The following is a 27,672-nucleotide window of genomic DNA, read 5'->3' as shown; positions in this document are numbered from 1 at the left end:
ACAGATTCATGTCTGGATATTTTTATGCATGGAATACCTCATTTTAATAACATTTAAAACTATTCTAGGGGTTGGAGAGATGGCTTAGTGGTTAAGGCATTTGCCTGCAAAGCCATAGGACCCTGGTTCAATTACCCAGGACCCACATAAGCCACATGTACAAGGGGACGCATGCGTCTGGAGTTTGTTTACAGTGGCTAGATGCCCTGGCATGTCCATTCTCTCTATATATCTGCCTCTCTCTCTGATTCTTTCTCTCTTACTCTCTCTCGCATAAATAAATAAAGTTGTGCATGTGTCTGGACTTATATAAAAATAACTATTCTAGGAATCAGGATAAAATAAGTTAAAAGATGCTAAACATACAGGCTGTCAAAAACATTATTGTCTAGGCTTGGGACATGGCTTAGCAGTTAAGGTGCTTGCCTACAAAGCCAAAGGACCCAGGTTCGATTCCCCCAGGACCCACATAAGCCGCATGCATATGGTGGCTCTCTTTCTCCCTCTTTCTCTCTATCTCAAATAAATAAAATGAATTTTACAAAAAAAAATGCAGTCTAATATACATGATGAGAGTGATTGCTAATTTTTAATAACATTTGCTAATGTGATAATGTGATAATGAAAGAATGTTCTGATACACAATAGCCACTACATAAAAAAGTTACATATTCAAAATATAGTTATATATATTGTTCAAAGAAAGGTTCTGGCACAAAATACTGGAAGCTGTCTAGGGCCTCACCAGGTACATGATTTGAGGATAGTGTAGGAATATGTACATGAAGTGGTGATATATGACCAACACTGAACTGTGAGAGAGTCCATCTCCAAGATAAGATTCTTAGAAATCTTGTTAGGAACAGTTAAGACATGGTGAAAAATAAAGCTTTAAGAAAAATAAGGGAGAAGCTAAGGTATGAAATAGCAGAGTAAGTTTAGAGAACCTCAAATAGTTTAGTCATGCTTGGACAGGATTTGTGCTAGCAGACTGACAATTCAATTAGGAAATACTCAGAGAATAAAATGGTGACTTTTTTTTCTAATCTAAATAAGCTGTTGAGACCTTTGCATATATGAAAGTGTTGAAGAGAAAGCATTGAAGTAAAACAATAGAATTATTTTATAAATGAGTAACATGAACTATTTCAGGGCCATAAAGCAGCATGGAACATAGCCAAAAATAAGTGAGCATGAAGTCAGTTGCTCAGTAAAACTCCAGGCTTCTGTTGTTGAAAAAAAGTCTACTAGTCTAATATAAAAAATAGCCATGAAGCAATATGTTATGGGTAACAGTGGATATTCTTCAAAGACATTCTTAGCCCAGCATTTGAGCTACCATAGCATATATTACCTAAACTAGAAAGAAACACAGGAAAATCCTCAAACTAATGAATAACAACAGAAAGTTGCTTCAGCAAATAAGGAGACATATGACATCATTAACAACCTTAGAGATGTCCATGAAAGGCTGGAGAGATGGCATAGTGGTTAAGGCACTTGCCTGTGAAGCCTAAAGACTGGATTCATTCTCATCACACATCTGAGGCTGGGAGCTGTTTCTGCGCGGGGACTCCGTCATCATCGTCTTGAGGAATCCCCTCATTGCGGGCAAGTAGGGCCTGAGCCTGCCTCTAACCTGTGAAGACTTGCCTGGCTGATGTGATGGGAATAAAAAAAAAAAAAAAAAGACTGGACTCATGTTCTACTCTCCAGTTCCCACGTAAGCCAGACACACAAAGGTGAGACAAATGCAGGATCACACATGCCCACTAGCACCACAGGTGTTGAGTTTGATTGCCGTGGTTGAGGCCATGGCATGCCAATTCCCTCTTTCTCTCTCTCAAAAAAAAAAAAAAATCTCCACATATCTATAGATATTTATGATCATAAAATCTGAAAAAGCTGAAGATGAGCATATGTTCACAATTTGATTTCAGTAGTTAACACACAATTGAGAATTCACAAGGCCTAACAGCTGCCTGGTCCAGCTTGCACCATCTCTGTATTCTAGGCTGATAGAAGACCCACAAGAGGGCTAGAATCCACCACATATTGCACTGAGCACCTTTCTTGTACTTTGAAATTCCTCAAATATGCAAAGCTATTCTCTAATATTCCTGCCAGAACCAGACATACAGTACATCATTAATACACTAGGCATTTTCCTCTGCTAATATATACACTCAGAAAGTACAGTAATTGACTCTTCTGTATGCTACCAAACCTTTAGATCCTAACACTATTTCTGTCATGTATAAACATTGTTAGTAAATATCTACTTAGTGAAGTTATCAATGAATTAAAGAAGCTAAATATGACCACATAAGAAAAGGTACATTCTGTAATGACATTTCCTTGTTCTACTCTGATAGGTGCTTTCACTGATAAGAAACTGAAAAAAAATGTGAGCTTCTGTTAGGAGAAAAGAAATTTAAAACTATAATCAAATTAAAAGGAAACAAAGAAAAATTAACTGAGCAACTTAGATATTATCTAACAAGGCACATAATGATAATACTAACAGTGCTAATTTTGATCTACAATACAAATTAATTTTTATTATACAATGTTCTTAATCATCAACTGCATAAAGGGAGACTCAGTACATTTCACAGTTTATTTCTCAAGAGGGAATAAACGAACACAACTTCACAGAAGCTCGTATCCTCATATTCTATACTCAAGTTTCAAACAAAATGGGAAGATTGGTTAAGCAGCAAAAGTCTTACTAAAAAAGAGCTTTCAAAATTAATATAATCATGTACAAAACTAGCCTGAGTCAAATGTCTCCACTTACTGTTGGTATAGGTAAGTGGAAAAATAAGCTCATCAAGAGAGACCTATGTTTTCGTCATGGTGGCAAGCTCATTGTCACTGTGCTTGGGAGGTGGAATGAATGGTGCTAGAGAAAGAGTGTTTTTCGGGGCACACCTTTAGGTTTAGTCCGACTGTGTATTCAGAGTCAGCTGGTGCTTGCTAATTCTGGCTTCTATCTCTCTGCTATGGATGTACAATAAAAAGATCCAGCTTCTTCTGCCATGATGAAGCTTCCCTGGAAAACATGGCCTGAAATGAACACTTTTCTGTCATAAGCTGCTTCTAGTAAGGAATTTGTCCCTGCAACATGAAGGTAACTTCAATAATAATGCAATTGATTTCCTGTTCATTATAATTATCTTATTCAAACTGTATCTGTGGGATAAATTTCAAATTCCTACTCTAATATTGTATCAAGATGTATCAAAACGAATGCTAGAGTTGGATACTCAACCTATAAGTAAAAAGCAATCTGTCTTTGGACTGCCCTTTTTAGTTTACTAGATACTAGATATCCATTTTAGTTGTGATGAAGATATTTAAAAGGTGTGAATGAAAATACTAGTAAAAGAGGGAGGGGAGGGCATAGAAGGAGTGGAAAACACTAATCTAGACCCAAACACCCAATGGTACCATAAAATTCTACTTCCTAAACGGCAGACCAAATGGTTGAACTCTCACCAGGCCCTTATAGGAAACACCTGAACCACAAAACACTGGAAAGGGTAGGATCATTCTAACCTAAACCTTCTACATCTTTCCTCCATCCCTCTCCTTCTTCCTCTCTCTCTCTTTTTCTCCTCCCTAACTCTTGTATATTACTTATATTCTTCCTCATTTTCTTAGTGGGCACTGACCTGTGACTCCCAGTACCAGCATGGGGCTATCATCCACAATGAGCTTTTGATCAGAAAAACCTACAAGGTTTCCTAAAAGAATGACAGATTTCTGTCAGAATACTTGATGACCCACCAAAGGTTAGTGGTAAAACCCTATTGCTAAAGACACCATATGCAGCTGACACATAAAATGGAACAGCATGGCTGGAAGCCAGGAGAGAGTCAGTCCCCAGACAGTCAGCGTGTCTAGTGCCAGAAGGTGCTACATGAGCGACTGGGGGAAATAACCAGTATCTCTCCACGCAACTCAAGGTCTAACCTACCTAGCAACAAGTAACCAGTTGTGATGCCCACACAAGCGCAGTAGTGGCACACAGCCATGGTGGGGAACCAACTGCTCTTAATTTGGCTAACTGATCCCCTCAGTGGTACTGGACCCATAGCTGGAGCTGGGAAACAAGTCAGAATCATATCTAAACATAAACCCTTTCTCCAATATCAAGCTACCATCAATCATGGGCTACAAGAGGGCCTCTACCTATTAAACTCTCTATAAAAAAAGGTAAGGGTAATTCATTTGTTCTGGAACTAACTTAATCTCCATTGGAGAATCTGCTTCTTTTTTTCAGATAGATGCAGATCCTAAGGAGAGAGCCACCCCATCATACCTCAAAAGGGCCCAGGCTGAAACTAAGGAAATTTAGCGAAACAAGCAAGGGTGCTGTTTTCCTGATGAACCAGATACCAGCACAAGGGGAAAGGAGACTGACACAGAAAAAAATCAACTCCTACCAAATCAGAGAGCCAGAGCCTCAGAGGCCCCCAACACCTCATCACTGAAGCAGACCAAAAATGAACCTGACATGGCTCAGGGAAATTTTGGGGAAGAGGGGCTGAAAGAATGTCACAGCCACATCTTCGGTCAGGATATGCAGAGACATGTATCATACCAATAACTGTGGGCTAACTCCACAAGGCATGACCCAAATACTTCAACAAAGAGGGGCCAATGGGAAGGGGGTAGGTCATGGATGAGCCTAATAATGGTACCAAACTGCCTGTATTTGCTGCATAGGAAACTAATTAAAATTTAAAAAGGGGGCTGGAGAGATGGCTTAGCGGTTAAGCGCTTGCCTGTGAAGCCTAAGGACCCCAGTTCGAGGCTCGGTTCCCCAGGTCCCACGTTAGTCGGATGCACAAGGGGGCGCTCGCGTCTGGAGTTTGTTTGCAGAGGCTGGAAGCCCTGGCACGCCCATTCTCTCTCTCTCCCTCTATCTGTCTTTCTCTCTGTGTCTGACGCTCTCAAATAAATAAATAAAAATACTTTAAAAAAAAAAAAGAATATCCTCAAAGCTGTTGAATTAAAAATTAAGCTGTCTTCAAGGCCACCCTAAGACTAAATAGTGAATTCCAAGTCAGCTGGACTAAAGTGAGACCTTACCTCGAAAATTAAAAAAAAAAAAACAACCCTGTCAATTATTAATGGTAAATAAATCATGCATATGAAGCCAGATACGGTAGACCATGCCTGTAATCTCAGCACTCAGGAGGTGAAGGTAGGAGGATTGAGTATGAGACCACCCTAGCTTCATAGTTATAAGCCTACCTAAGTTATGTAGCGAGACTTGTCTTAAGTAAAAAAGATAAATGATACATTGATAGATATAGAAGACAGACTGATGACAGGTGATAGATAGATGTTAGATAGATAGATGATAGATAGATAGATAGATAGATAGATAGATAGATAGATAGATAGATGATAGATAGATAATAGATACATAGATAGATGATAAATACATAGATGGATGATAGATGTGAGAAAAGAATCAAGTTTTTCAGCTAAGACAAAAAAAAGAACAAATTGAATTTTATTTTCAAAATAAATGAACAAAAGGACCAAGTTAGGAAAATTATAAGTTTGTGTGTGAGAGAGATAGATCAAAAAAATCATGTGAAAGGTGCACACATTTCAGGTTTTTGTTTCTTTGCTGTTGGGTAAGACTACTGACCCCACCAAAGGCTTCCAACTATGATGTTGATTAGCATAATATCAAAATTAAACCATTGATTAATCATAATTTCAATTTAGTCTTTCTCAAGTCACATCTGATAAAGCTTAAGGCTACCTCAGTTAAAAGTGGGTTTCTCAGAGCACTTTCCAGACCCAGTACAGAGTCATACAATGAATGTTTTACCTGGATAAAAAAAGACAGGGAAGAGACTGCTATTTTTATATCACTTGCTGTATTCTATTTTTGCTGACAACCTTCCCACTCAATGTTTTTCTCACTGAAGACTTAGGTGAACAGGTTACAAATGATGATGTTACATTACAGTATGCCTTCCTTGTTCAGAATTTCAACCATTCTGCTGTTGAGCTTAGTGAAATACTGCCAATATTTCCATAAAAAAAGATTAGCCCCAGGAAAATAACCAGTCATGCAAATTTTAATCCTTATTGGTTAAGATCATTGAAAATACATTGTCTTAGGGAGAATTTAATAGGTTCAATCCCTGTTCTAGCCCATGATTGGTAGGAACTTGACAATGGAGAGCAGGCTCATTTTTGGATATGATTCCAACTTGTTTCTCAGCTCCAGCTATGGGTTCCATTCCACTAAGCAGATCAGCTAGCCAAATCAAGAGCAGTTGGTTTCCTGCCCTGGCTGTGTGCCACTATTGCACTTGTGTGAGCATTACGTCAAATTCCTTGCTGCCAAGTAGGTTATACCATGAGTTGCTTGGACAGATATTGGTCATTTTCCCCCAGTCACTCATTTAGCACATTCTGGCACTACACATGCTAACTGTCTGAAGACTGACTCTATTCCAGCTTCCAGCCATACCACTCCTTGTTACATGCCAGAAGCATATGGTGTCTTCAGCAGTAGGGTCTTACCACTAACCTTTGGTGGGTCATCCAGTACTCTGACAGAAATCTATCTTCTTTTGGGAAACCTTGTAGGTCTGTCTGATCAAGAGCTCATTGTGGATGATAGCCACCTGCTGGTACTAGAAGTTAAGGTCAGTGTCCAAGAAAAGAGGGAAGAAAAAGATAAGTATTTAAATAAAAGAGAGAGGTGAGGGAGAAGAAGGAGATAGAGAGAGAGAGAGAGAAAAAGAGAGAGAGAGAGGGAAACAGAAACAGGAGAAGATTAAGTTCAGTCTTCATTGTACCTTCTCCAGGGACTTGTGATTCATGTGTTCCTTCTGAGGGCCTGGTGAAGGTTCAACTATTTGACCTGTCTTTTAGATTGTAGAATTTTATGGTACCATTGCTGTTTGGGTCCAGGTTTATGTCCCCTACTGCCTCCCTTACCCTTCCCTACCTCCCCACCCACTCTATTGTCCGGTCATCGAGATGTTTGTTAGGTATATCTGTATCTTGTGTAGATTCAGGTTAGGAGCTGTCCCATTTATCTTGTGCTAACTTTACTCTCCATCAGATAATCGGCTTCTCTTTTTCAGATACATGCAGATCCTATGGAGAGAACTACCCCATCATACCTCAAAAGGGCCCCAGCTGAAACTAAGAATAATTGGAGAAAAAAGCAAGATTGCTGTTTTCTTTGTGAACCTGGTACCAAGACAAGGGTGAAGGAGATAGACACAAAAAACAATCAAGTACTACCAAACCAGATATCCAGAGACACAGAGGATCCCAAGATCTCATCACTGAAGCTGACCTAAAATGAACCTAATATGGCTCAGGGAAATTTCCAGAAGAGGAGGCACAAAGAATGTTACAGCCACATGTTGAGTCATGATACACAGAGACATTTCCTCCTACCCATAACTGATGGCTAGCCACACAATGCATGACCCATATACCTCAACAAGAAGGGTCCCTGCGGAGTGGAGCAGACAGGGTGGAGGCTAACAATGGTACCAACTTGACTGTGGTCACTGAGTAGAAAACTAATGTATTTTTTTTAAATGAAAACAATGTATTGTCATGGGCTCTACTTAAAAATTATTGTGGATGAAGGTGATTGCTCAGTGTGTAATGTAGATGACATGCAAACATGAAGATCTGAGTTGAGTTCAGAACTTCAAAATCCATGTAAAATGGCAGGTATAGTAGTGTGTATCTGAAATCTCAATACTGAGGGGAGATAAAGTCTCAAAGAATAAAGTAGAGACAGATTGAGGACGATTCTTGGGTTTTTATCTCTATACTCCATATCCATGCACACATGTGCACATACATTCATACCCATATAAACATGTGTGCACACATTCCTACCACACATAAAAGTATGCTCATTTAGAAAAATATATGCTTTATGGTCAATATTGAAGTTAACAGAAAATATTTCAAATCTCCTTGCCCAAAATTAAAGTATTTGACTCTAAAAATTTCCTATGCAGAGACCCAGGAACCATTCCTTCTTGGAAGATCAGGAGATTCTTGTTGGATATGTAAGTGAACTAGTTATATTTCACCAGAGGAAACAGGAACAGTAGTAACCACACTGCATTGCTGTCTTCAGAGTAGCCACCAACATCTTCCCAATGCAGTATGTAGAACTGAGTTTTGCCCACAACACCAAAATAATTATAAAACAGTCTGACCAAAAAATTGACAATAAAAAGTATTCCAAGTTCCCACATCCCCAATATGAAGAAAATTAAGATGAAGATAAATATGTGATTGTTACAGAAGGTGTCATCATTCATTAAGAGTTATGAATTCAATTAAAATGTATATTTGCATAAGCAGTGTTCTCAGAGAAAAACACTAGAGAATCAAGATTTTTAAAACATTTCCTCGTGCAGCTTTATAGCAAAGATGGTAAATGGAAAACTTGATCTTGAAACCACTTCATACAGCAAACACAGATCAGTATCTGCACTAAGTTTAGTCCCATGCAAAACAGTGTGTTTAATCACTTTTCTGATGTGCCACATGCTAAAAACACAATCGCAGATTTTTTTTCAATATCCCCACTTTTATTAAGTTGCTGCTTTATTTTCCAAATAGAAGATTCTCTATTCAACTACTGAAGTAATGATGTAGTCCTCACTGAACAGCAATAAGCCTTTAGGGAGTAGCAGGCAGTGCTTAACACAGCTCACCTTCTGTAAAGCCAGGCCACTAGAACACACTCAGCTATCCCCATGACATAGGCTTGTATTTCATTACCTGTAGTTTGCAGAAAGCAAACAGAAAATTATGGCTTATCCATGTTTAAACTAGGATCATTATTAGCACCTTTAATTTTAAATAATATAAAAAATTAAAAAAGAAACTTGATGAGAAAATATAGCTTTATTTCTCAGAAAAAAGTATGGCTTCTAGAAATTAGCAAATGACAGAAATGAGCAAATTTTAATAAGACACCTGTGCTTCAGGAGGTTGAAAAATATGTCATGACCATGGAACAAATGCAATAATTATATCATATTGGTATAATCTCTGTTTCACAAATAGAAAAAAGTCATTGTCTCCTATAAGTCCTTCTAAAAACATGCTTAAATTCAGATATTTTTATTGTCTTTTCTATAATGTCTCTAGAAATTATTTTATAAAGAATAAAACAATTATATTTCTATTAAATTTTAGCTTAAAATTGATTGATTAATTTTTAAGTGTGATAATTATAAATAGCATAGCATGTATGTTACTATACATTCAGTATTTGATAAAAATAATTAAGCTTACATAAAAAGGTATGGGTCTTCATAGTTATGCACACATAAACATACATATTGCTGGACTCTGGTGATCTATACATGGCATTACAAAGATGATTAGACAGCAAAATATAGTAGATAGTAGATAAATAGATAAGATCTTAGTGCGATAAAATGGTAAGAAAAAGCAAGGCTTTATTACCAGTGTTAAATATTATAGGTGTTAATTTACTTGTCAATGAAAAGCATAGCAATACAATTTATTTGTAGTAAAATTCTAGTAAATCTATTCATTTCAAAGATTTCCCAATAAGACTATGCCTTGACAACTTTCAGTTTGTTTCACTCAAATAACAGTAGTTGTGATGGAATCTTGAAGCAAGAAACACTTATCAAAGCCAAGTATTATTTGAAAGAAGTTAATTCTTCATATGTGACAAACAAGTGACATTCATATAAAATATCCTTAATGAAAGGAAAAGAAGCAGAGAAAGAAAATGAAAAAGGGCAAATAAATAAAAAATAAAAATGGTTTTCAAAAAGTGCTGGAGAGATGGCTTAGTGGTTAAGGTACTTGCCTGAAAAACCAAAGGACTCAGGTTCAATTCCCCAGGACCCACATAAGCCAGATGTACAAAGTGGCACATATATGTACAGTTCATTTTCAGTGCCTGGAGGTCTTTGCACACCTATTATATCTCTCCATCCCTCTCTCTCTCTCTCTCTCTCTCTCTCTCTCTCTCTCTCTCTCTCTCTGTTTATCAAGTAAATATATAAAAATATTAGAGGTAAAAAAAGGAAGTTAAGAAGGTCAGGATAAATAATTCAATAGCATCTTTATTCCTCTTAAATTCAAAAATGGTTATAAAGGCTCAAAATACTTAAGTGGAGTATTCCTTGCATTTTCACCTTCTTCCTTCTCCTCTCTCTCTCTCTCTGACTTTTTCTGTCTCACATTAGATGTTGTGATGTGATAGAAAAGCTACAATGCTTCACCTTTTCAAATTGAGAGAAGGATTCCTAAAGAATCTGAAACAAATGTCATTTTTCAGCTTTCCCAATGCTGAGGAGCACTGCTCAATGCCCCTTCCTAATGAGCTCATGACAGCTGAAGGTTACAGAAGAGGAGTAGTCATGATCTTCCAAGGTGTAGCCACTAACAAGAAATGAGAAGAGTATGGTAGGATTGGGGGGAAGGCAATAGGGTACTTATGATCAAATTGTAATATGTATGCATGAAAATGTCAAGAAGACAAACCATATATGCATATGTTTAAACAAAATTGCAGTTACTATACACCAAGACATTCCTTGAATGCTCTTAATTACTTCTACTTCCCAAATTACCTCTAGGTGTTAAAAAAATAACACCTTGTGCTGTAGAAAAATACTTGCTCACCATGAACTCTGACAAGCTTAGATCCATCATATCACTCCATTTGCAAATTTTCATATATTTACTTGCAATTCTGAACTCTTCCTTGGACTGCTTTATGGCTAATTTATCATTCATTGTAGATATGGCAAGTCATATCTGCATTTAATAGAACTATTTGTCAAAGTGAAGATTAATCCCATCCACATCCAGGTCACATGGATTCTCTCTATCTAGGAAGCACTGATGTTACCTCTACTTACTACTTCTCCCAAAGAACACTGTTATTACATGCATGGAGTCAGTTTAAGGGAGCTACATATTATTCCTGCCTGAAACAAGAAAGAAATGATCTTCAATAGTGTACTACATTGTTTTCTTTTTCAGGTACTTGCCCAAACCAAATGTTACAAATGTTATCATTACAATGTATGATATAATACAGCTGTATATAGGTAATTATTATGCAATAAAGCTAGCTTCTTTTGTTTTTCTTTTTGTTTCTTCTTTTGTTGCATATAAACAGATCGTCATGCTTCATAACTACCTTCTAAAATAAGATTATAGTATTTACATAACATGGATCATATCACTTATTTATTCAATACCACTGCAGCATGCATTTTGTAGCAAGGGTGATAGTTTCAAAACATTCCATATCTTATTCTGAAAATTTATTTAGAAATTATCTGATTCCTATATTTAACATGAATTCTTTAGTGATATTTTTATGTCATAGTTTCAAACTATAATGCTACCATTAGTACAAGAACAAAGAAACTTGATTTATCCAATATCAGTAATAAATTCAGGCATTAATTTCATATATTGATTTAATTTCTTTAACTCAATAATATAATATACATTTCAGTCATGTACACACATAGCTCTGCATATATTTAATGTTCAATTAAAAATATCCAAAGAGAAATAAAAACATTAGAAATTATTATGTATGACAATAGAATTAACAAGTTAAAACTTCAATGTATAAAACTGTGAATAAAAAGTGAAAATAAAAATTCAGTATTCTTTAATATAAAAAATCAGAAGTTATTCCTTTTCTTCCAAATTCATAGAATTAACAAGTTAAAACTTCAATGTATAAAACTGTGAATAAAAAGTGAAAATAAAAATTCAGTATTCTTTAATATAAAAAATCAGAAGTTATTCCTTTTCTTCCAAATTCATCGAACACAAACAGTGAACATGTATTTCAAAAAATTAGTGGAGTTTGTCCTTCCTGGAACACTACCTAGATTTTGGGTCTGCAATTATATATACATGTTCCATCAAATAATGCTTTAACCTGAAAAACATCAAAGACATAATTGACATTGATAGATCAAGCCTATTATATATCTGATATATATACCTTGTGTTTTCCTGATCATGTCCTACAGATCATAGACTACTTGAGATGTTCCTATAAGTATCATTCCAGATAGATAAAAATTCTTATTCTAGAGCTACATAAAAGATTGTTTGTATTTTATTCATTGAAAAGCAAACTCCTAGCTTAATGTAGAAAGATAAGCACTAAACTGATATTGTTTTAAGAGTAATTGAGTCCTGTGTCTCAGTAGAGGAAAATGGAAAAAAATATTTACACACAATGGTATATTTATCCAAATATAGCAGTCTAGAGAACAAAATATGACAGTATATTTTTAAATAGAGCAAATGTGTGGTACATGTTAAAATATTTGCTATTAATCTTGTACACAACTATAATTTTCTTGCAAAACACATGAATTATAGTTGTTGGCACCATTTGATCATACTTTTATTGGGAAGGAAGTGGATGAAGAACTTGAGATTCATTATTTCCCTGACTCCTCTCAATCATTTTGGATGGATATCAACATTAACCTCTTTGTACACATAAGGAAACTAATCCATGTTATGTTACAAAATCAATTTTTATGTGTACTGCTACTTGTAATGGATGGAATTCTTCTCTAGTTATTTTAGAATTTAGTAGTGAAAATTTCAAATAACTGACATACTATGTATCTAGTATTAAACTATAAAACAACAAAATAAATAACAGACAAGGTATGAACAAAATATTTCATATTCTTCATAATACAGAAAGACTTCCAAATCCATAATTTTAAAATATCTTTAATAGAAATAATGGAACTGAATATAAAAGCATTTCCATGAACTTCCTTACAAATACACCACATTTAATAAAACTAAAACATTGATTTTGACCATACTCATTTTGACAAAGTTATTTGTAAATAAATAATCATCAACAAGATATAAAACAACTGTCACAATACTGCCTCATGTCCTATGCTCTGTACCTATTATAATTTCGTGTAGAACAGATATATGAATGAAAACATTATTACATAAAATGCAATGAATATAAAGTCCTAAAGTAAAGTACTCATGCAATCTAGATTTAGTTTACAGAAGAAATAAGCAGTAAATATGAATCTTTAAAATACAATTAGATGGCAAAAATGAAATCTTGTAGAAATGACAAAATATCACACTGTAACAAATGAGTCCCAAATGCAACTTGGAGAAACAAAGCCAATTTGTCCCTTGGGCTTTGTGTGAATAACATAGCCCCTCATTACAACAAGACAACCTTTTCAAGGAAGCTTCTTAAATGTCTTGATAAGTATCTACTTCACAAAACAAGAAAATCAAAAATTAATAGGCACACTCAGCCACATTAGGAAACATCTTAGAAAAGGTTGGAATCAACAAACACTTCAGAAGAAATGGGATAAAATTAACATTCTGTTTCAAAATATATTAATCCATGGATTGAGAGTAGCTCAATTCATAGATGTGATAAATGTTTAATTGATATTTGTTGAAAATATCTTTGTGAGTATTCTTCCACAGAGCCATGAAAACTCATTAACAGGTGCTATTACTCAGGTTAATGTCTAAGGTACCTTCATACAGTGATGAAGGATTAGCTATTGTGTTGGTTAATGACTTGTCAGTCAGTAAATGCTCTGAGTTAGACTCAGTGTGGTGGTTCTACTGCTTGTCTCAGTAATAGCAACTCATGTGACTATAATTATCTCAATGACGAATTACATCTGGACAGTCGTCGATGGCCTTATCAACATGCCTGACTGTTGGTGCTGGCTGCCTTCTGAACAACTTGACCTTGATGAAGGAAATATAAATTATCTTCCCATGACAGGAGTATATTCACAGAGGGACAAGAGGATTTGGCTGTAAGCAATTCCCAATTATTTTCCTGCCCCTGTTGTTCAAAGCTAGCTCCTGGTCCAGTAAAGATTACAGGGGAAGGGAAGCAAGCATACTTTTTTGAAAATACTGCAAGGAAATTGTGGCTATTTTTGGACTACCCGGACAAAGTAGGAAAATAGATCATAGAGGAGAGCATACCAGAGGGTTTACTGCATAAACCGTCTGTCCTGGAAATAGATGTATCTAGAATTATGAATATATTGTGACAGACCATCATGAGGCCCATTTTTTTTTTCAATGAAATAATAGCAATGATTAAGTGCAGGAAATGAGTTTGGTATTTGAGTCCTTACTGTTGTTATGACTTAGATAAGAACTAGCAGGAATAAAACCTTAGTACTCATGAAAGATAGCACCAGCAGCCAGCATGAAAACCATGGCAAAAGAATTAAGAGAAAAGTGGAATGTACTGCAGGGTTATCCAGAGATCAGCATTTTAGTGGCAGATGTGTGATCTCTAAGTCCCCTTTACCTTTTATAAGACAATGTCTCATGTATCCTAGGCTGCGTTAGAAGATGACCTTGAATATCTGACCTTCTTTTCTCTACCTCCAAAGTGCAAGGATTGTAGGCCACTGCACAGTTTATCCCATTTTACTCTGCATGATTTTCTGATTCCTTGTTTCTGGAGTTAAAGGATGAAGTTATTTACTATTCATCTATCACACTTTTGCCCACTTACAATAACTTTCAAGTTCCTTTTGCAAATGGAAATGGTAAATCAAAGAGAAAAATTCACTCAAAATCACAGACTTGTTTAGAAAATTGTTACATATATCTTAGACTCTGAATGAAAATACTGTTTGAATAGCTTCAGAATCCCCTGAATCATAATTAGATTGCTTCCTTTTATTTTTGGTTTTTTGAGGTAGGGTTTCACTGTAGCCCAGGCTGACCTGGAATTCACTATGGAGTCTCAGGGTGGCCTCGAACTCAAGGCGATCCTCCTACCTCTGCCTCCCGAGTGGTGGGATTAAAGGCGTGCGCCACCACGCCCGGCTTCAGATTGCCTTTTCATAGAAGTCCAAATGTAAAATATGGAAGCTCATAGAATGGCATAAAGGGTCAATGAAATAAAGAATCTCATGTATACTTAGAAGATGGTCCTTGGGTAGAGAGTTGGCTCAGCAGTTAAAGGCTCTTGACTGTAAGGCCTCTTGGCCCAGGTTTAATTCTTTAATACCCAGGTAAAGCCAGATCCACAAAGTGCTACATGTACCTGGTTTTTGCTATGGCAAGAGGTCCTGGCATGTCTATTTTCTCTCTCTCTCTCTCTCTCTCTCTCTCTCTCTCTCTCTGTCTCAATCTCCCTCTCTCATAAAAAAAATAAATGAAAAGAAAAGAAAAATTTAAAAAGATGATGTTCCTCATACATATACGTAAGGTCTACCAATACAGCAAGAAAACATAGCCAACTGTCCACTAGGAGATGTCCTGTGCTTAACACATCACCCCAGGCCCAGAATACACTTCAGAGGAAGTAGAAACACAAATACTTCTCTTACTGCTAGTTCAGCAAACAGCACCAGGGGAATGGTGACAAAACCTACTGAAACAGGAACCCAGAAGCCACAAAAAGTCAACACTAGATCACATGGCTAACAGTCCCACCACTGCTCAAGGAGCATTGCAGAAGAGGCAGAAAGATTGTATGAACCACAAATTGGGTATGAATATCCTGAGGCATAATACCCAACATGGCCTTCATGACCCACAGTGAATATCAACTCTCCTGTGGAGGAGGGCCCTAAGAGAAATGAGAACAGGGGTGCTGGGGTAGGGGGGAAGAGGATATCCAGAATTTAATCATTTAGAAAATAAAAATTAAATTAAAAAAATTGAAAAGTCAGGCAAGGGGATGCATGCCTTTAGTCCCAGCACTTGTGAGGCAGAAGAGGATTACCATGAGTTCAAGGCCACCCTGAGACTACATAATGAATTCCAGGTTATACTGAGTTAGAGCAAGACCCTCCCTTGAAAAATGAATATATATATACACATATACATATACATACACACACACATATATATAATATGTATATATACTAGAAAACATACAAATGAGATGTTCCCACTGTGACTTACAAAAGTAAGGGAGATCAAGACTGTACTAAGGATCAACAAAAATTAATCATAAGAGGTGAGACAAAGGAAACCTCCCGAGCATAGAAGCTATAGCTTTATCTTTAAAATCAGAAATATTTGTATTTGAATTTTACATGTTTATTGATTATAATTTTGCTCAAGTATAACTGTTTTCCCTGAGGATCCATTTTCTTCCTAAAAACCTGTAGATGATCATAACAAACCCCCAATATGCCTAGCTTCTAGATACAGGATTCTCTGGGCTCTATCTACCACTGGTGTAGGCACTTTGGAATTATAGCCACATGTGTCACTTGCCTCTGTATTTACGTGGGTGCTGGAGAGTCCAATTAAGTCTTTCAAGCTTGCACCCAAACACCTTTAGCCACTTGAGTCATCTTTCCAGTCCATAAGGTACTTAATCAGTTTTTTTTTGTTTTTTTTTTTGTTTTTTGTTTTTGGTGAGATAGACTTAACAGAGTCACTCATGTGATAAGAATGATGACAGCAATTTTCATATATCTTTACTAGAGATATATAAGACAGTATGTCAAAGTCTTTTAAATTCATGAACAAACTTGCAATGACCAATTATAGCATTTTAGGGACATGTGCTAAAGATCCCAAAGCCTGATCAAGATTCAGATTGTACAAAAGAAATTTATCAAATGTTAATATAAGACATGCATACAAAATACAGGTTTTCAGCATACACTTGTTTTCTCTACTCCAAAATCAAGAAAATAATATCCAAGTAGCCGGGCATGCTAGTGAACACCTTTAATCCAAGCACTTGGGAGGCAGAGGTAGGAGGATCGCCATGAGTTTGAGGCCACCCTTAGACTCCATAGTAAATTCCAGGTCAGCCTGAGCTAGAGTGAGACCCTATCTCTACCCCCCCAAAAAAAAGAAAAAAAGAAAAAGAAAAAAAATAATATCCATATGAAACATCATATCCATTTACCCACATGGCTTCTTGGCATTGGTGCCATGCTTCAACAAAATGTGAAACAACTCAACTAGAACCTGGCTAAAAGAGGGTGATGTTGAAGAATATAACTAACACTTACTAGGCATAAAAGGTAAAGGGGCATAGACAAATGGCACAAAAAAACTGCCCCTAACTAGTAGTGTAATCATAGGCAAGGGAATTATCAGTTGAAGATCTCAAAGAATTCAGTTCCAGAACACCAACTACTATTACTAGGAATTAGACTTATGGTGAATAACAGTGTCTTATGTTAAATTCATTAGTACCTGCAGAATGGCAAATGTTATCACACCCAGACTAGTATGTTTTGACATACTTGTAGAAATAGAGTATTCTCTTTAGGTAAAATTATTTTGAAATGACTGAAAATACAAGAACATCATAAAAATGGCCATTCAGCAGAAATACTTTATGGAAACCATAAGATTAGAGCTTAATCCAGAAGACACATAATTCTAGTAAATCTGGAGTTAAAATTGATTTAAGTTGTAATGACTCTCTTTATTTCATGTGCCCTTCAGTAAATCACTATAGCCAATCCTACAGCCAATAATTTCTTATAACCAGACAAGCTCCTGACCCATCATCTTCTGGACTCCATAGACACTTGCCTGTAATTGCTGATTCTCAGAACCCTAAGGGTTCTGTAATGCTAATTATGTGCTTTACAGTCTTTTCTTACCATTATAGTTTCTCCCCCAGGCCCATGGGAGCTAATGATGATAAAATGATGTTGACAATGCAAGCCTTTAAATGCTCTTTACACTCTATCATTAAAGTCTCCAAATAATTCTATTACATATTCCTAATATTAGCTTAATTTCACAGGTTGATATATGGAGACACGAAAATTCAAATTTCATGTTGCTAACCACTGAAGAATACTAAACACTCCAAAACAGGCATGGTTTCCAAAATTCCCCCCCGCCCCCGTCCTCCTCTACACAATAGACAATAAGAGAAGAAAGTAAGAATATCAGTTCATAAATTGATATCAAGCTTATTTGCTTACATCTTTAACATTATTCAAAAAAAAATGAGTTCCCTGAGGTCACAACTCACATCCAGCCATATGTGGTTAAAGTGTCTGAAATGTCAAATATTTTCCACAGTGCTGATACATAATCATACATCATCAATTTTAAGTTAGATATACTCCTATAAAATGGGGTTTGATTGTGGTGATTTTAATAAAATGCCTCCCCCACAGGCTCATGTGTTTTGAATACTTGGTTTCCAGTTGCTTGCAATTTGGGGAATTATGGAGCCTTTGTGAGATGGAGTCTTGATGGAGGAGGTGTGTCACTGCAGGCAGACCTTAAGGTTTAAGACCAGACCACTGGGTGTTGAGCAAGAACTCACTCTTGATGATTCTTCCCTGCTGCTATGAGATGATGTGAACCAGCTTCCTGATCATATTATGAATTCCCTGTCATGATGAAACTTACCGCTCAAAGCTGTAGGATGAAGAAACCATTTCTTCTTATGAGCTGCTTCTTGTTGTGTGTTTTCTCCCAGCAATGAGAAGGTAACTGCTACACAGGACATTTCAAATTAAAATAGCTGCAAATATTCACATCACCAGTATATCTACTTATGTAGAATAAAGAATACATACACTCAATAGCATTCAGTGTAGGCATTCAAATTATATGCATTTTAGTGCTGCTACCCAGATGCCTAATCACCAGTGAAAACAAGTACATACAAAAACATATCATTTCACAACCAAGGTAATCACTCTGTGGATTTTAAAAAATTAAGTTAGCTAATGAGGAAAGAAAATACTTCTAAAGCAGGTGAGAGAGTTTTTATGACTGTGTAGTTGATATGGTCCCATTAGTAAATTACTTTAAGGCTAATACCCTGCAGAATCAGAGGTGATGTCACTGAAGTCCATGAAAACCCTAATTCAGGGCAATAGTTAGGCTGGAAATAGAGCTTAACAGTAGAATGGGTGCTTAGCACAAGTAAGGTGCTTTGACTTTAAGAAGCCAAAAGAGAGCAGAATCTAGGGAACAACTAAAGTGTTACCTTCTGGGCTCCCTAGCCCTTTCTTATAGGAGCTGCAAAGGGTAAGGTGAGCTAGAACCAGACAAATGACATAATTTGGTCTTCTATCCCTACTTGAAAATACCAATTGTGATTGAGTATATATTGTGCTAATTGGTTTTCTACATATCTTCTCCTAACAATTCAAAAACTTTTGCAAAATTTGTTCAAAGTACTCTGTTACTTTCATTACTTATTATATTTGTATATAGCCTATAGCCTTCTGAGTTGTAAAAATCTAAAATAGATTCATTTTTCCATTATAAATCTGCAATTTTATCACAAGAATTGAAACATTAATTCTAAAACACTTCACTGAATGTTTAAAAGTGATATATGATAATGGTAGATGACACAATGCCTATCATATAGTTTCACAAAGCAAATACAAAAACTGTCCTTTATATGTTTCTTTTATATAAATACATATTTTCTAGGAAGAACCAAATTGGGATGTTTTTACACAGCCTTGCCAATTCCTATTTAACATGACAATTGCCCATAGAAACTTGTAACTTAATATTGGTTATCACAGTCAATTTCTGAGAAAAATTATAAATGTTGTTTGTAGTTTAAATACTTAAAAAAAAAATCTTCCATTTACTTGGCATTGGTAACATGTTACAGCTACTGCATTTACCCAGGTAATTCCACTGTAATTTTTTTTTTTTTTTTGGGGGGGGGTTCAAGGTAGAGTTACACTCTCAATCTACCTCAGGCTGACCTGGGAATTCACTCTGCAACCTCAGGGTGGCCTTGAACTCAAGGAGATCCTCCTACCTCGGCCTCCCAAGTGCTGGGATAAAAGGTGTGCCCCACCACACTTAGATCCACTGTAGTTTTCTATCACTTGTTAACCACCTAAATAATTACTGCTGAATTATGATACAATTCAGTAAAAAAGCATACTGTTAGAGCAGTATCTATCAGCCACTATGATTTTTTTTAAAAGCTTGCAAAATAGCATTGCTACCTCTAAATTAAATTCCTCAATTTCACATTATACTTATTGAGTGGTTCTTAGTACATATAAGCTATGATGATGGTGTATAATAAAACTTGCGCAGCTCTAGCCAGAATAGATCCAACAATTATCAACATAATACTTTTTAATTTCACCATGTTTACATCATGTAATGAGCAAATTATACTCCTTTAGGTTGTCAGATTGAAGGAAGCCACAAGAATAAAAATGTGTACTTTGGAAAGAGAATAAGGAGACTTGTTCTCAAGACTTCCTGAACAAGGCAGAACTCTACATGTGTGTGCCACTGAATGATTTAGCAAAATCATGTTAGTCATGTAACTGAGGGAGTCACACTCACATGCATTAGTCCTAAATTTGAAGCTGTATTCTTCCATGAAACATAATACTTAGAGCATTAAACTATACAAAATTTTAAATGCCATTTCTGAAAAAATAGAAACTGAAATCACAAGAATAAGGCAATAGGTTATCTAATTATGTTTTCAGAAATTTTCAAGTATCTTTCTCTGACTTCAATATTTGAAATAAGTACTTCTTAGCAATGTTACTTATTATAAATTTATGTTTGCATGAAACTCGAACTCTAAAGTAGTTTCCTTGAGAAACAGCACTGTTAGGGAGCTGCAAGGATCTCATCCCTACCATGGAATATCACAGCAGTATTATCAGCAGAAAGCAAGAGCCTAATTTTACAAGCTAGGAAACTCAGCAAAACTACCAGGCCAAATGTACTTCAAGCAGCAGGAGGAAACAGAACACCAGATTAAATGGACAAAGGAAAATGCTGCTCATTCAGGAAAGATGGAGGTGATATAACACAGGACAGTCATTCAAATACCAATGTCATAAGGGAGACACTGCTATTGCACCAACAATTCACTAAGTGACAAAAGGAAGGATCCAATTGCAAAGACAATGACAGTGGGTTAATTCTGCCTCAGATGACTACAAGTCTTGCTTTCTCTTCTGAGCAAAAGGGAAGAAATTATCTCTTGCTGGTATCATTGACAGGTATACACTGATGAATTCCTCCCAAAATAAGCTAGAACATGAATCTCATATGTGTAAACTGAAATGTGCAGTTATGTTTGTATGTACATTGCATATGTTCGGGTGGTGTGTGTGAAGCATGGAATACTGATATTCAAGGTCATTCTCTTCAAATAAGAAAAGGAAAATGAATAAAAGAAATCTTCAAGAGGATCATACACAAGGTTTTTTTGTTTTTGTTTTTGTTTTTTGTTTGTTTTTTTTGCCTAGGTCTGTTCCCTTGGGGGCCCTGGTTTGCCTTTGGTCCTCTGAGCAGTGACAAAAGGAAGACCTGCAAGGGAGGAGCTCACTGAGGGAAATTCCCTGTCAATACCCTAACCCAATAGTGAGCCAGTCCAGCTCTACCTATGGATAAGGTCTAATGAAGGAAACAGAGTCACATCTGCAAGCCAGCTTGTACACTGTCCGCTTTTCTCCACAGAGACAAAAAAGATGAGAGAAAAAGAGAGAACAAAATGAAGAATAGAAAAATAAATCCCTATTTGTATTATTTATTTACTCATTTATTTGGGGGAAACTTTGATACATGATAGCCTCTATTTCCTCATGGCATTTATCCAAACTCTTCACTCACATCATAAACTGTTTAGGTGTTTGAGTATTCAAAGTCAAGCATAATAGATTTGTTGCCTTCCCTGAAAAGGTGTGCACGAAGACAAGAACTGACTTGCAAAAGATGAAATCCATAGAGGGAAATAGCCAAAAGCAAGTGCGATGGGATGGGAGATAGGAAAGCACCCTATTTTCCAAGTATGTATAATCCTCTCCAGCATGTCTCTCTTCTTGGCCAACCTCTAGACTTATTTGCTTACAAATATTATGAAGCTTTTATTTCTCTTACAAAAATTAATTTTCTAAGGAAATTTAGAACATTAGACATTCCATTTTAAAGGAACCACAAATAAATTAATTAAAACACAAAAGCAACATCTGATGAAGGAAATTATATTCTAATTTCTCCCAAATCCTCTGGTTTTATTTTATTTTAGCTGTACTTTTTTGAATGTAGACAATTGGACTCCCCCTTCCACCCCGCCCCCACCCCGCGCTCATTCTCAGAGGGAGGAGCACAGACCTGCTTTTCTATTAGAGCCAAATTACCATTTGTATTATCAAAGTTGAAAATTACACAGTAAACCTATATGAAGAGTAGTCCTCTTCTCCTTTTTTTTTTTTTTTTTTGAGTATGGGGTATGGAGGTGATGATTTTACAGTAGCGTTCCAACTGAAGGTTCCAACTAGGGTGCACCTGATCTGACCACACGCAGGGGAGCTTGAGCGAGGAGGAAGGAGAGCAAAAGGCAACCCAGAACATACACGCTTAAGCTTCAGGGCTTCAGTCCTAACAACTCCTGCAGTTTTTCAACGTCAATGCATTTTTATGGCCAGCTTTCATTCCATGTTCCGGAATATTCATGTGAGGAGTGAGAGAGACAGAGAAATTGTGGAGGCATAGGCAGCCATACACCTCCGCCCTGCACGCACCCAACTCACTTCCCTTCTCCGATCCAGGCGGCCACCTCAGCTGTGAGGAGCCCACCAGCTGCGGGGAGCCACTGAGCACTCGGCCCCGCCCCAAGAAAGTATCAAAGCGGACCGGCAGCTGCAGTGCCAGAGCCCAGCCCCCAAAGCCCGCTGCATTCGTGGCCTTGTAGCACCACCAGCCTGCGAGGGCTGCAGCCGCAGCGGCAGAACCCAGACTCCAGCAAAGGAGTTGGGGACGTCAGCGCGCAGGGACAACTAGTGCAGCTATCAGTCAGCTTGTGGTCTGCAAATGCCATCATATAGATATCTATAGAAACGCAGGGAGTGGACGGGATTCAGACAGCTTGCTGTGCTTCCCAAGCAGCTTTCGCAAATACAGACCCCTTCACCCTGCCCCTAACAGCCTCAGTCGCTGCCTTCTGGAACGGAACGCCACCTCCAGATCTTGAGGGCCAAACGTTGGCTGAGTGCAGCCATCAGGCAGAGCCTGAAGGCGGGAGACGAATGAGCACTCCTTAGCTGAATTATTCAGACCATCTTCACCACCCAATTAAACATTGATGAGACTACTTTGGAAGTGCTTTGTCTTGTTAATTCAAATGCCCTCGAGAAGGGGCAGAAATTTTCTTTAAGAGACAGACAGCAAAGGTAAGAGAAAGAAACGACAAAATGAAGTGCAAGGGGAAGGGTCTTTGGAAGTTGACTAAATTTGTTCTGCCTCAGCAAGTCAAGGGAATCTCCATTTTCACATACCAGACCCAATATGCTAATAAGTCAGTTTCATTCCCCCAACCTGACCGTTGTAAATCAAAGCACTGGAGTTCTTCAAAATTCCTGTTGTACAGAGAAACAAGCCACCATGCTGGACACAAGCCCCTGTCGGCGGCAACTGAGATAGCCAGGCTGAGGCTGGGGCTGGGACTGGGGTTGGGCACTGGGTGGTGGCTATTGGTTTTCGACTCATTCTCCAGGACATTAGAAAAAAAAAAAGAAAGACTTCCTTCATGGATTTATCCTGCTCCATAAAAGCAGACTTCAACAACTAAACATGCTATCTCATTACACACCCAAAACTATGAATTCTCTTCCATGCAGAGCAAGTCAAAAGAAAACTCCATTTCATATCAAAAGTCTCAAGATGCTTAATTTACTACTATTCAAAGGATCCCGCAAGCTTGTACATAAGAAGGAACTCGGCACAAGAGGTGAAGGGGTCAAAGAATTTTGATCCTTGGTTGAAATGCTGCAGAGAAATCAAACACTCCCTCTCACTCCAAAAACCGGAGGGTTGGGTAGTAGATAGTCCATGGTACCACTGGCCTGGGGAAAAGATGAAATTTTAATCTCTGGCAACTTCAGAACAGGTTTAATGATCCTGGTTCTCAAAATATATATATATATTGAGGATGGAGATTATATGTGTGTGTGTGTGTGTGTGTGTGCGTGTGTATGTATATGTATATGTATATGTATATGTATATGTATATGTATATGTATATGTATTTGTACATGTATATAATCTTCATCCTCAGGGTGGAGGTACCCATATTCCCAGAGATTTCGTTACTAGATGATGCGCTCAGGTATAGATTTGCTTTCCATCTACTAGAAATCCTATGACCACATCATAAAGCAGGCGCCCTTGGCTACCCAACCCTTTCTAATGATTTTCAAAACATTAATAAGTAAAGTAGCCTGCAATGCAGATAAGGCATGAGAAACAAGACCATAAGGAAACTGGGTGAGGCGAAGTCATTCGCGGATTACCTGGTGCCTCTAGGGGGAAAGGCGATCGGAGAAGGACTTTTCTGTATGCAGGTACAATCCCAGCAAGGCGGCTCCAGGTGGCTTGCACAGTGGTACTAGGGTCTCGCTCGTCACTTAGCTGCCCTTTTCCACAGCTCAGCACAGACATCCTAGAGAGTCAGAGAGGTGGCTCCTGCCACTGCCGCCACTGCCTGCAGGTCGTGCTGGGTGCGTGATCAGCGCAGATCGCCCGGTGAAACCCGCGGCTCCGCGCCCGGGGAGCGGGCAGAGGCTGGGCGGCCGCGCACGCACACACAGACACACACACACGCTCTCTCTCTCTCTCTCTCTCTCTCTCTCTCTCTCTCTCTCACACACACACACACACACACACACACACACACACACACGCTCACTCGGGTGCGCGCGCAATCACACTTGCACAAGCACTCCCAATCCTGCACCGGGAAGGAGCAACAAGGAGAAAACTGGTTCTTTTCAAGCTCTGCTTCCTCCGAAGCTCACCGGACCAAGGGCAGCAACTGGAGTGGTCTCCTTTTTGCATAGCCCTCTCTGATCACGTTTCCTTCAAGTTCTCCTCCAACCCAAATCCTTGTAAGTCAAAAGCTGGTGACATTCGTTGAGGACCCACGAAAGGGCTGAAGAAGCGTCTGGGATTTCCTTAAGCAGTTTGAAAGCAATCGTCTTCGCCGTGTTTGTATAGTAAATCAGCTCAAACTGTTGAACTTTTGCCTTCAAATGCTGTAGACAGAAATGTCCATATTCCTCTGGCCAAGACAGGGAAGTGTAGACGCGCTGAAGCACAAAGGTGGCAAGACCCTCTCTTGACCTTGTGCTGTACCTGGAAGCTGGCTAATGCCGCTGTTTCCCAAGCCTCTGGGTAAAGTGATCCACACACCTGGGTGCACAGCCCAGCAGCCGCCCTGAATCCAGGGAGAAAAATGGATCTGGGTGTCCTCGGTGCTCTGAGAGAAGGTGGGCATGGAGGGGCATTTCCGAGTTAACACGTTTGCTTCTGGGCAGTTGAGGGGGGGTTAAAAAAAAAGACTCTCAAATGCATCAAATAGGCGAGCGCACATGAACAGGCGCACAAACGCGCATCCAACACACCCAGCTAGATAGGAAGTGGCTTACAAAACATTAAACATTCACCAAGATGGTTTGAAAGGGTAGAAAGAATCCAGGATCTTGCTAGAAAATGAAAGGGCCAGTGGTAAGGGTGTGAAGTCTTCTCAGATCTTTTAATTCTCTTTCTCCCATGTGTGTATTTGCAGGAGGTTTCTTTGATCTGCCCCACCCCCGTCCACTTGTGTTTTCTGTTTTATTTCCCTGATACAACCGACCGTGCAAAATGAAGTATCTGGGTGGGTTGTGCTCATAGACAAGAGCTAGCTCCCCAAAATCAAGACTCCTAAGGGAACAGCGAGCAGAGAAGCCATTCACCTCCTCAAAGGAAGAAGGGAAAAACACGCGCACACATGAGAGTCTCTCAATCTCTCTCTCTCCCTCTCTCTCTCTCTCCCTCTCTCCCTCGCTCCTCTCTCTCTCCGGGCTTCAAGCAGCCCTGCACCGGCTCACCGCTTCCCGCTGGCCTCTGGCCGCAGCTCGCTGCGCTGTGGGCGCCCCTCCCGCCGGCCGGCCCCGCGAGTCGGCAGCTCAGGCGAGAGGAGGGGAGCTGTGGTTTGGGATCGCAGCCGCCGTCCAGGCAGGCCAGGTAGACCAGCTCCCCAATTCCGTGCAGGCGAGCTTAGGCCTCCCTCCGGCCCAGAGGAGCTGCGCTCGGCGCTGCAGCATGGAGGCGGCGGCGGCGGCGGCGGGCGCGCGACCGAGAGCCCGGCCCTCTCTGCAGTGACGAGAACGGCTGCACCGCCTAGACCCCTAGAGTCAGGCGACACCCCAGCCGGGGCTACCGAGCTGCTCCCAGCCCTCGAGACTCTAGACGTGTTCGGAGAACCGATTTACCGCCGGCGTGCGCGGAGAGGGCCAGAGCTGCGGCTCGAAATCCCCAGGCAGATGAGGCGCGGGGGCGTTGCAACCCCGGGGAGGGGGAAGCGTGGAAAAGCCTAAGGATGAAACAGAACTTCCAGGGCGTTCCCGGGTCTCTTGTGAAAGGAAATTGCCGATCTGATCACCCACTGCTCCGTGGTTAAGGGATAAAGAAATGTCACCCAGACAGGCTGTGGCCGCTAATGGCAGAGGGGAAAGTCGTTAGCTCTAACCCCGCCAGGAAAATCTAAGCTAGCTACTGACTTGTGGTCTCACGTTTTCCAGTGTCCCCTTGCCGTAAGTGCATGATTTGCTTACTAATCAGACAGCAGGGAATTCTCAAATGAACACTTATCTTTCGGAATCAGCTCCAGCATCACACACTAAGAGCAGGAGCTGAGAATAATTTATTTAGTATGGGGAACGGAAAGCGCCCCCAGCCATGGACATAAAGAAGCAGGCCTGGGCACTAAGGTGACCTGCACTGGGGAACGCTGTGAAGTGGGAGAGAGGTATGCCCCAAAGGAAACAAGACAGGGGGTCCTGGCAAGGAACTGGGCAGGGCCCCCCATGGCTTTACTTTCACAATAATTTTCCCCTCCACCGCAGCCATGCCCATGTCTCCAGCAGCCACCCAAAGGCAATAAGTTAAAGAAAAGGTTATAGTCTAAGAAATTTCCAGAGAAATCAGGCTGTCCGCTGGTGAAACCTCTTGGACCCTTTCAGAGTTCATCAGCTCGTATCTTCAGCCTACACCTCCCAGCATGACACCTCCCAGACTGACCCTTCAGCCCATACTTCAATTATAACCCAAAGGGTGTGGGAGACGTGGGGGTTGCTACCCAACAAGGAGCTCTTCCATGCCTACTTGGTACAGCCTTGTGCTAGTCTCCTCCTAGGATAGGAAGCTCTGAATTTTGCTACCAATCGAGCGTTACAAGGCTTGTACTGCTGCCTTGCGAGTACACAAGGGCGCGCACCCTCGAGCACACCCACGGGCTCGTTCAAGCGCGCTCACAGGCACCCACGCGCAGCCAAGTCCCACACAGCCGCCTCTTTCAGAGAAGTCAGACAGGGGTGCTTCACGTGGAAACTTCTCCCATCCTTTCTAGGTTCCTTTCTCTGCTTCCCCGCCCCAGACACAGTTCATCTCTGAGTTTAGGAATCCAAGTAACCATCTGATGGCTCCGCTTCCTATGGTTGGCGCTGACATACTCATTATACAGTCTCTATCCAGGTCCATCCAAACCTTCGCGAGGTTCCAGACTCCAGGGATTCTTTGCAGGAGTGGGTGCCGCGCGGGATCCCCGCTGGATCTGAGTTCAAGAGCCTGAGCATCAAA

General features: G+C 39.2%; 1 protein-coding gene across 4 annotated transcripts in view; it reads right to left on the bottom strand.

The window, feature by feature from the left end:
* The window catches only part of Lrfn5 (leucine rich repeat and fibronectin type III domain containing 5), a 297,517-nt gene extending 270,267 nt beyond the window's left edge, over positions 1–27,250 (bottom strand). For 3 of the 4 annotated variants that reach the window (XM_045154966.1, XM_045154965.1, XM_045154967.1), the window contains exon 1: positions 24,345–27,244. The gene's annotated coding sequence lies outside the window, so the exon portion shown is untranslated. Of the gene's footprint in view, positions 1–24,344 lie in introns of all 4 variants that reach the window. The other variant, XM_045154968.1, reaches the window with a different exon arrangement.
* Positions 27,251–27,672: the final 422 nt, after the last annotated feature.

Source organism: Jaculus jaculus, chromosome 7 (genome assembly GCF_020740685.1).
Source record: "Jaculus jaculus isolate mJacJac1 chromosome 7, mJacJac1.mat.Y.cur, whole genome shotgun sequence".
In the NCBI taxonomy this organism is placed as follows: Eukaryota; Metazoa; Chordata; class Mammalia; order Rodentia; family Dipodidae; genus Jaculus; species Jaculus jaculus.
This window is presented reverse-complemented; position numbering and strand designations above follow the sequence as displayed.